General features: G+C 37.6%; 1 protein-coding gene across 4 annotated transcripts in view; it reads left to right on the top strand.

The window, feature by feature from the left end:
* LOC109439164 (ankyrin repeat and SOCS box protein 3) overlaps positions 1 to 10448 on the top strand; it is a 142865-nt gene that overhangs the window by 46966 nt on the left and 85451 nt on the right. Inside the window, exon 1 of one of the 4 annotated variants that reach the window (XM_019719439.2) lies at positions 10 to 175. The exons of 1 other annotated variant lie outside the window; for it this stretch is intronic. The gene's annotated coding sequence lies outside the window, so the exon portion shown is untranslated. Of the gene's footprint in view, positions 1 to 9; positions 176 to 253; positions 273 to 10448 lie in introns of those variants that run through there. 2 more of the 4 variants (XM_019719447.2, XM_074331985.1) reach the window with 2 other exon arrangements.

Raw genomic sequence — 10448 nt, 5'->3', positions numbered from 1 at the left:
ATATCAACATCCGGGGCCGCCGGGCCGTCCGCCTACGGAAGCCGGGACACTGGCTGGTCTCCTACAACCGCGATTTCGCGGGGGAATCGAACGTAGCGGCCTTCCCAGCGGGGACGCCCGAAGACCCGGCCTCGGACCTGTCTTTTCCGCAGAGAAGTGGGGGCACAAGGAGCGGGTGAGTCCCGAAGGTGGCGGCCGCTCCCTCCTGCCACCCGTGCGGCTCTCTAGCGAATGGGCAGCGGTTTGACCCGCACTGGAGCGGGAAGAAAAGTGTGAGTGGCTGCAGGTGCTGGTCTTGAGACGAGAAAATTCGAAGCACCGATCATTGAGAAGTGGCGGTGTTTCTGACTGATTTACCCTGTCGCTGCTTTTCGTTTTCCTTTTCTCCGCCTATAGCATCTGAACGCCTCATCTCTCCGGCTTGAAGTTTCTCCGCCTCTTCGGTTGTGGGCGGCGGTTAGCTCAGTTCTTAGCAGCTACGGACTAACGCAGGGCAGTTGGCTCAGTCTGTGCAGCCCTGGGCATGGGGATCCCCAACAGGAGGAAACCTGTCCTAGTATGAGAATGCTTTAATTGTCTGAGGTTGTCACGGACGGAGCCTCTCCTCGTGGTGGAGGGCAGCTAGACATCACGGTCCCTACATTTTGACCCCACGCGGGGCATCTCCTTCATCCCCAGAGTTGAATTGTTGTTTTCTCAAAGAAGCTCCTAAGTTTCCTTATGTGAGGTTCAGGGCCAGATGAGTGTGAGGTTATGAGTCGCGTGAGGTTAAGACACGGCTGACGGCATTCAAAATAAGACAAAAAGTTTTGGAGTCCCCTCCCACTCTTTAAAAAATACCATTGTTTTAACGTCTAACATAATGGGTTATACAGTGTTAGCCACAGAGCACCTATCGTTGTCTTTCTGAAGGTGAGAAAAGCTAAATCTTCTTTCTGGATATGCTAAAGACAGCCCTCCCCCCGCCCCCGGCGCGAATTTGAACCAAACCAAAATGTAGGAGGAGCTTTCTATTCGTCATCTTAAAAAGTTCCTTTTTTAAAAATATAAATCCACAGTATCGAAGAAAATTACTTTGTTCCAGAATTGTTCATTAATGTATTTTGCCCTTGTTATTAATTTTAATACGTGCTAGACCACTGGGATTAGTAAAATGGCAGATAAATGTGTCTCTATCGTCTGTGTCTCGTGGTCTAGCAAGAGAGGTTACACAAGCAAGTAATTGCAACCTATTGTAATAATAATAGTAATTAACATTTCTTTAGCATTTACTCTGCGCTAGGCACTAGTCCAATTACTTTGTATGTATTATGGGGCAGGTATTATGAATTATACAATAGAGGGATGTACGAATGGAGATAATAAAGAAGGAAGTGAGCAACTCTGGGGTTGGACAGGAAAGGCTTCCCAGGAGAGGTGACATTAGAAAGTGTGTTTTAAGGATTTATAGGAGGTCATCAGGTGGGCAGGTGGGGAAGTGCATTTCAGGTATAATCCACCATGGTCCATTAGGGCTTTTTGGTGTAGTCAAAGGGCAGGGTGGGAGGGAATTACCTGCAGGAGATTGATGCTGCAGAGGAACAGAGGTGGTTAGTTCAGGGCGGGTTGCATATGCCCTGCTGAAGTGTTTGAGCTTTATTCAATAGGTCAGAATTTCTTGAGATTGTAGACTTTTTGCATTGGAATTATCTGAGGTGACCCGTTTCTCAAGGATACAAAGATTAATAATTCCAAATGGATTAAATATTTAAATGAAGAACAATGAAAAAAGAAAACAGTAGAAGAAAAGTTAGGGGAAATAATTGAATAATCTTGGTCAATAAGATAGGAATGTCCTGAAGTCATGAAGGAAAAAAGTCCCCCTTTATCCTCAGTTTCGTTTTCTGAGGTTCTAGTTACCAGTGGTCATCTGCGGTCTGAAAACACTAAATGGGAATTTTCATAAATAACTATTAATAAGTTTCCAATTGCATGCCATTCTGAGTAGTGTGATGAAATCATATGCCATTTGGCTTTATCCTGCGTAGGATGTGAATAATCTCTTTGTCCAAAGTATCCACATTGTGAGTATAGTACAATAAGATATTAGGTTGGTGCAAAAGTAATTGCGGTTTTTGCAATTGTTTTTAACCTTTTAAACCTCAATTTTGCACCAACCTAATTATTTTGAGACCACATTCACATAGCTTTTATTACAGTATATTGTTATAATTGTCCTATTTTATTATTAATTATTGTTTTTTATCTCTTACTGTGCCTAACTTATATATTAAACTTTACCATAGATATGTATATGTAGGAAAAAACAGTATATATAGTTCAGTACTATCCATGGTTTCAAGGAATCCACTGGGGGTCTTGGAATGGATGCCCCCACTGAGAAATGGTTCTGGCTGAGATCATCTAGGGAAAAAAATGAGGATAACAAAGGGAAGAAAAGGGTCCTTGCAACATTAGATATTGAACAGCACTGAAGAATTAACCAAACAGACTGGGACAGCAGAAAGAAAATCAAGAAACTGAGGTATCAAGGAAGTCTAGAGAAAGAAGTGTTTCAAGGAGGAGGGAGTGACCAGCTAGCTAAGGCAAATAAATGCTGCTGAGGAGTTGTATAAGATGAGGATTTAAATAAGTGACCATTGGATTTGGCAGCATGGAGGAGGAATAGAGGGAAAAAAGGCTTGACTGGATTGGATTGAAGTGCAGGGCTTGCTAAGGTGTATACCTTAAATTAAAAACAAATGTTTTTGCACTTTAGCAGAGTATAGACTAGAGTTTCTCAGCTTTGGCTCTACTGACATTTTGAGCCAGATGCTCCTTTATTGTGAGGGGTTGTCTTGTGCACTATGGGATGTTTGGTAGTATCCCTGGATTGTGTCCATTGGATGCTTGTAGCCCCCTCTCCCCACCAGTTGTGACAACCAAAAATATCTGCAGACATTTCCAAATGCCCTTTCCCTTGTCAGGCAAAATGGTCCATGGTTGAGAACCATTGGTTTAGACTCTTACATGAAAGGCACGAATATTAATGATAAATTTTTAGGCATTAGGTTACTAAATGGGAAGCTGTTTACGGGCAAGTAAGGAACCTTTCTAGCACCCAAATTTTTGCAATGTAGTGAATACCTACTTTGCTGTAATACAGTTGGTCCTGTTTGCATTATGTCTTTGATAATTTATAAGTCACTTAATCTTACCTTGCACTGTCATTATTATGCACATCAGTTATCATTGTGGAGGATTTTGGATGTAAATATGTAGAAGAGTGCCCTCAATCTGTATTAACTCCGCTATAGCCTAGAAATTGTTATTTTGAAAAAACAGTCAATGTTATTTCATTTAATAGTCTCTTGACTTTTTCTCCTATAAATATGATAGAGAATATGCAGTTTTAATTTTCATTTATTTTAACTTTCTGATTCATAGTTTCCAGAAAAATTCCCCTTATTTGGCAAAGCTATCCTTTGCTGCATGCGAAGGAGTTAGTCTTAATGCAGCACTTTTTAATTAGCTGCAGAACTACAGATCTGGGGAGGTATCAAAAAAGTTGTGCAGTTACTCAAATATGGATTGGAGGCATAGTCATTAGTACTAAGGATGCTATAAAAATGAGTTAGCTAGCGATCAAGTCCACCAATACATTACCATCTAGAAAGCGAAATAAGACTTGTACATAACTAATTTATTAAACGTAAGAAGTGTTGTTAGGCAGATACTGTACAAATAAAGTATTGCAGACATTCAAAGGAGGGGGTGAATACCTCTAGCAAGGGACGAGAGGAAGGAAGGGTAGAAATGGCACTTGTATAGGGCTTTGGCAGATGGTGAGGTATTGACTTACAGAGCTGAGAAAGGCCTTTCCTAAGTGGATGAAAGAGCATGAGCCGAAGACATATAGAGATCAAAAGTAATTTGGTGTGAGTACAGGAAGGGAGCTTGGGAATGACATATTTAATATGTGACAAGGGTGACATTTTACCATGGTGGAAAACGATGTCTTAATAAGTACTGCTAGTATAATTTGCTATCCATCTATAAGAAAAACAACTAAATTCCCTCATCATAAAATACACAAAAAGTAAATTGTAAATGAGTTAAAGATAGATATATGAAGAAATTAGAAGAATATTTGCACAAGTGGAGTAGAGATGACATTTTTTAGTAAGACAGGAAATCCAGATATTGTAAAAGGAAAGATACACCTGCTATAATAAACTTTTTTAAATTAGTAATTTCTATTAAAAATATACAAACATTTTGGCCAAGTGACTTTACATTTGGATTTTTTCCTTTAAAAACAAAAGCCCTGATATATGAGGATGTATGTACAAAGATATTTATTGTGGCATTTATCTGTAGTGGCAAAAAACCCTGGATATCTGGTTTTCCAATAATAAGGCAATGGCTGAATAAATAATTATATGCAAAGTCTGTACAACTGAATAGTGACGTGGATAGGAGCAGGGGCTCAGAAGTTAGGCTGGTTAAGTTCTGATCCCAGCTCTACACCTACTACATGTGTGACCTTGGGCATGTTGCTTAACCTATCTAAAGCTCAGTTTTCTTATCTTTAACGGAGAAAATAACAAATGTAAGATGTAAGAACTATGGTGAAAATTCAGATTTATTATGTATTCTATTCATGTAACAGATACTATGTCCAGGCACTATTTTAAGTACTTTATAGATATAAACTTATTTGATTTATTCCTCATAATAACCCAAAAAGGTAGGCTTTGTTTTACCCATGTTACTGATGAGGAAACTGAGACACAGAGGTTAATACCATGTTCTAATATAATTCTTTCTCTCTCTCTCTCTCTCTCTCTCTCTCTCTCTCTCTCTCTCTCACACACACACACACACACACACACACACACAACACAAACTTATATACGTATGCTGTGTTATAATATATGGTTGTATAAAACTGTAAATTTTTTTCCAGTTGAAATTTTTATGAGTCAGAAATGAGAACCAAATAGTAGGACTTTGAGTTAAAAGTTACACCAGGTCTCTTTATTGTTTTTCATTTAGAGATATAAAGGGCAAGATCAATAAAAATAAAGACATTTGCTTAACTTAACAGCTGGTATGCAGTCTGATGTTGGTACTAATCACTCCAGATGCTTCGTAAGACAGTAACTGCCCTTTTCTCTTAATTTCCAATACTGGTCCTCCCTCTCCCCCCAATTCCTCCTTTAAATAGAATTCACTCGTTGGAAATAAGGAAAAGACTTAAGAGGACTGGGATACATATTTTGGGAAAAATAAAGGGAAAGAAAAGCTTTTGACCGTCAGACATTTTTGGTTAAAATATAACATGTATACAGGTGACAGAATGCCAGAATACAGGTGCAAATGTGAACATTGTACTTATTTCTTAGGCACAAGGAAAAAGAAAAGAGAGTGGAAATTTGATTTCAAACCAAGCTCAAATGTTTCTTTTTAAAATCCCATGCTTTATATCTTTATGTTTCTATTAAGAATTTTCTATAAGAATAATTTTAAACTCCATGTCTATAACAACACCTATGTATACAACAATACCTATGTAGTATTCTTGCCAACCTGGGTCTAATAATAAGAAAATAATCAAACAGATCCAAAACATGGCACATTCTTCAAGACAGCTGGCCTGGACCTTGAAAAATGTCAGTGGCTAGGAAAAGGAGATTCCTATGGAACCTAAAATGTGGACTACTACACATCTTAGAACAAGAACAGTGATTTCAACTCTCACCATTTACTTACGTACCGTTTTTTCCATTCAGGATCCAATCAAGGTTCATTCCTTACATTTGGTGTCTTAAAGTCTCTTTTAAACTATAACAATATCCCTTTGCCTTTGATTTAAGGCTCACTATTATTTTTTGTACTAAGAAAAGAAAGTAACCGCTGCCAAACTTATGACATGCTCTCTAATGTAAGACTCATCTCAATTTCAGAATTCTTAAAATGAGATAAATGTATTAACAAAATACGACAACTTGCCCAAGGTCATGAAACTGGTAAGCAGTGGAACTGGATATCAAATCCCAAGCAGTCTGGTTTCTGAATCTGTTTTTTTGGCTACTGCTCAGTGCTGCCATCCCATGTAAGGCGTTTTAGCATAGTGCCTTGTATATAGTAAGTATGTAATAGGGGTCAGCTTTTCTTACCAGCATTTTCACTGCTGCAATTTACTACTATATGTTTATATTAATAACATCTACATTCTGTGACTTTATTTGGTCTTCTGTGCTTTGTTTAAAGATTGGTTCTTAAATATTGAAAACTTATAAACTGTTTACGATATTACAATTATGCAAGCATAATTCGTTATAAAAGCAAGAGATATAATTGGAACTGTAGAGAAAGAAATATAATTTCTTTCTATATATGTAGATTTTGGCATATATAGTAAGTGCTAACGTGTTTCTCCAAAAATAAGACCTAGCTGGACCATCAGCTCTAATGGGTCTTTTGGAACAAAAATTAATATAAGACCCGGTATTTATATTATATTATATTATATTATATTATATTATATTATATTATATTATATTATTATATAAAACCCGATCTTATATAAGACCCGGTCTTATATTAAAATAAGACCGGGTCTTATATTAATTTTTGCTCCAAAAGACGCATTAGAGCTGATGGTCCGGCTAGGTAGTATTTTCGGGTAACATGGTACGTGTTAACTATTATTCTTTGATCCATGAACAACTGTTTATTTTTTGCTTGAAGCTTTCTCTGATTTTGCTAGTTTGAATTAATAATTTGCCTATTTGTATTCTGCTTGCATTTTATGTCAGCCTTTCTGTTAAGTAACGTTGATTTGTTTGCTTGTGTGTCTGTCTCTCCACCAAAAGTGGTTCTTTATAGCTGGAACCTTTCTTTTTCATCTTGGTAGTCTTTGTGCCGAGTCATTGCTTACCACGTATCATTACTCCCTTATTTTTGCTGGGTCTTAATGGATGAAGAGGATGGTGTAAATGGAACAAGGCGGAGGGTGTGGCTCACTGAAATGTGACAAACATGCCGACACCAGATTGTAAATAGTTGAATACCAGATTAAAGAATTTGAGCTTGACTTTGTGTGCTGTGGGAGGCATTTTTGATTACTGACAGGATTAGTTTCATAGAAAGATAATTCTGAGTGCAGAGTAGAGAATGTACTAGAAAGAAGAAAATATACTGGAAAGAAGAAAAGAGATTGGAGCAAGGAGTTGTAATGAACTGGCTCTTGCTATAAGGTTCTTATTTTAGCTGAGATCTTCCAGTTCATATTAGAAAGATAGGTCTTAACCATCATGTAACCTTTTAAGCCATATCACAAATCTGCTTCAAGGTTTCCCTGCTATCTTCATTAAGAAATGTTATATAAAGTTTTTTGCAAAATAAAAGGAAAATTTAATATAAGCAAGGCACACATTTTGTACATATTATAAAATAGCATTCATTTTCTCCAAAAGCTTGTAAATTCATGAGTATCTTACATCTGTTGTGTTTTCTGTTCTAATCATTGTTCAACATTGTGTAATTGTATGCGGGGAGGTAATGTGGGACAAAATTTTTCTAGGTGGGAAAGGAGATGAATTGTTTTTAGTATACTAAATTTCAGGTGTTTATGTACATGCGTTACATATAAGACACACAAAGTTGTAAAGAGTTAGAGAAAGTAGGCTAGAAGTTTAATTGAAGCCTAGGATTTGATGAGTTTGTGTATCTGATAAACAGTCTAAGATGTAGATGTAAATACAATGAAATTGTTCTTGCTTTTGGCCTTAGTGATATGAGATAATAGTCACTTAGTGTCTGGCATCAGTAAAGAATAAAGAAAACCGAGATCTTTGGGTTGAATCAAGAAGGGGTAATTGGAGATTTGAGAGTATAGTGATTAGGTGGAGTATAGCAGAGTAAAGTTAAATTGGAGGGGAATTAAGATGAATTGATTAGGAAGTAGAACACTGTAGTTAAAAAAAAAAATTCTGTGGAGGATAGGAAAGCAGGAAGAATAAAAGAAATTGTAAGATTGTGGTGGTTTTTCCAGTTGTAGAATGTGTATATGTGTGTTGGCAAACCACTTATGACAAGGAGGTTCAGTACAATAAAATAAATCCACCAAGAAATTAGTAGTGAACTATATATTTTAGAAAGGTAAAATGAAAGAATGAAAAAGGCGTGAAACTCAATAAAGCTATTCTCATCATACAAATTTGACATATAGAAGAATAATTTTAGTAGTTGTCTCTGGAGGAGTTAAAATTCTCTGAAGAGTAGCTACAGGATTAAAAAAATCATTCCACTAATCTTTGAATTTGTGTTTTTTTTTAAAGATTTTTATTGGGGAAGGGGAACAGGACTTTATTGGGGAACAGTGTGTACTTCCAGGCCTTTTTTTTTCCAAGTCAAGTTGTTGTCCTTTCAGTCTTTCTTGTGGAGGGTGCAGCTCAGCTCCAGGTCCAGTTGCCATTTCTAGTTGCAGGGGGCACAGCCCACCATCCCTTGTGGGAATCAAACTGGCAACCTTGTGATTGAGAGGACGCACTCCAACCAACTGAGCCATCTGGGAGCTCAGTGGCAGCTCAGCTCAAGGTGCCGGGTTCAATCTTAGTTGCAGGGGGCGGAGCCCACCATCCCTTGCGGGACTCGAGGAATTGAACTGGCAACCTTGTGGTTGAGAGCCCACTGGCCCATGTGGGAATCGAACTGGTAGCCTTCGGAGTTAGGAGCATGGAGCTCTAACTGCCTGAGCTACCGGACAGCCCCTAATCTTTGAATTTTTAATGTATGCTGAGGGTGAGTTTATTTTAAGGCTTTAGAAATGCATTAAAATAGATTGTTAAAAGCTAAATAAATTCATAGAAAATATAGTCAAGTATTTTGCTGAATAAAGATAGGTATAACTGGAACATTTCATATGTAGATTTTTAACATGATGTGTTGAGAGGCAACTTTAAGCACAATTATCACATAACTGACTGAAAGAATCAAGAGTAGTAAATTACAGGGCTGGCCTGGTGGCTCAGGCGGTTAGAGCTCCATGCTCCTAACTCCGAAAGCTGCCAGTTCGATTCCCACATGGGCCAGTGGGCTCTCAACCACAAGGTTGCCAGTTCAACTCCGCGAGTCCCGCAAGGGATGGTGGGCAGCGCCCCCTGCAACTAAGATTGAACCCGGCACCTTGAGCTGAGCTGCTGCTGAGCTCCCGGCTCAGTTGGTTGGAGCACGTCCTCTCAATCACAAGGTTGCCGGTTTGATTCCCGCAAGGGATGGTGGGCTGTGCCCCCTGCAACTAGAAACGGCAACTGGACCTGGAGCTGAGCTGTACCCTCAACTAAGACTGAAAGAACAACAACTTGAAGCTGAACGGCACCCTCCACAACTAAGATTGAAAGGACAACAACTTGACTTGGGAAAAAAAAAAAGAGTAGTAAATTACAGGAGTATGATGCTTACGTTGATATTTACAATTGCTCCAAAGTTATAATTTAAAAATGATATGTGTCTATGAAGAAGAGAAATATATAAAATACTAATATTTGAAAAATATCTAATAGACCAAATATGGTTCTTAAACTATAGGCATGATTGTCATCATTGTGAATGTCAGTGAGACTGAACTCCTGGTACTCTGAATACACAATGTAAAGTAATATTAGAGAATATTTATTGACTATTTTATCAGGTACTATGTAATACTTTACATATGTTAAAATTAAATGCCACCTTCAAGGTGTGAAATAATACACATTTCAGGTACTTCATTAGTAGAAAATGAAAAGTGTATTTTTGCTATTTAAGATGAGATGCATATCTGTAGACAGTGGTCAAACTTTTAAAATCAGCCTTAAAAAAATGGGTCACATTCATGTTTTTAAATATTCAGAGTTGATATCAAAACAACCTTTGTTCCCCTACATGATAAACTTTTTATGTATGTAGGTGGTATCTATAAAATGGTACTTATTTACAGGTCTTGGTAGATTGAAGAGTGGATGTGTTGTTTGGGAGTGAGAAAAAGAAGTATAATAGAGGCCTCAAATAGGAGTAGAAAGACCTATTTTTAAAAATCCACTCCATTACAGATTTATATTAAAAGTGTCTTTTCTCCGTGTGGGGTTTACACTCATACTTTTCTTAAATTCCTAAAACTTAACACCTAACTATTTGTACTCTGAGGAATGAGAGTCTGAGTTTTGTGTGTGTGTGATTAGGGCAGAATGAGAGAAAATGTTTTGGAAGTGAATTCCAAGGGCTATAGAGAGACTTAACAGTTGGTCTAGAAACATAGTTATACACATATTAAATGGTAGAAGAATCAATGGGGAATCATAAACTTCTTTGGATTCAGGTTTGTTTGTAAAATAGAAGGTTAGCTCTTTGAATTCACCTATGTGATTGTGAGCTATAGCATGTGATTCTTAGATAAGCTCATTATATTTGTGGGAACCTAT

This window comes from Rhinolophus sinicus, linkage group LG05 (assembly GCF_036562045.2).
Source record: "Rhinolophus sinicus isolate RSC01 linkage group LG05, ASM3656204v1, whole genome shotgun sequence".
Classification (NCBI taxonomy): domain Eukaryota; kingdom Metazoa; phylum Chordata; class Mammalia; order Chiroptera; family Rhinolophidae; genus Rhinolophus; species Rhinolophus sinicus.
This window is presented reverse-complemented; position numbering and strand designations above follow the sequence as displayed.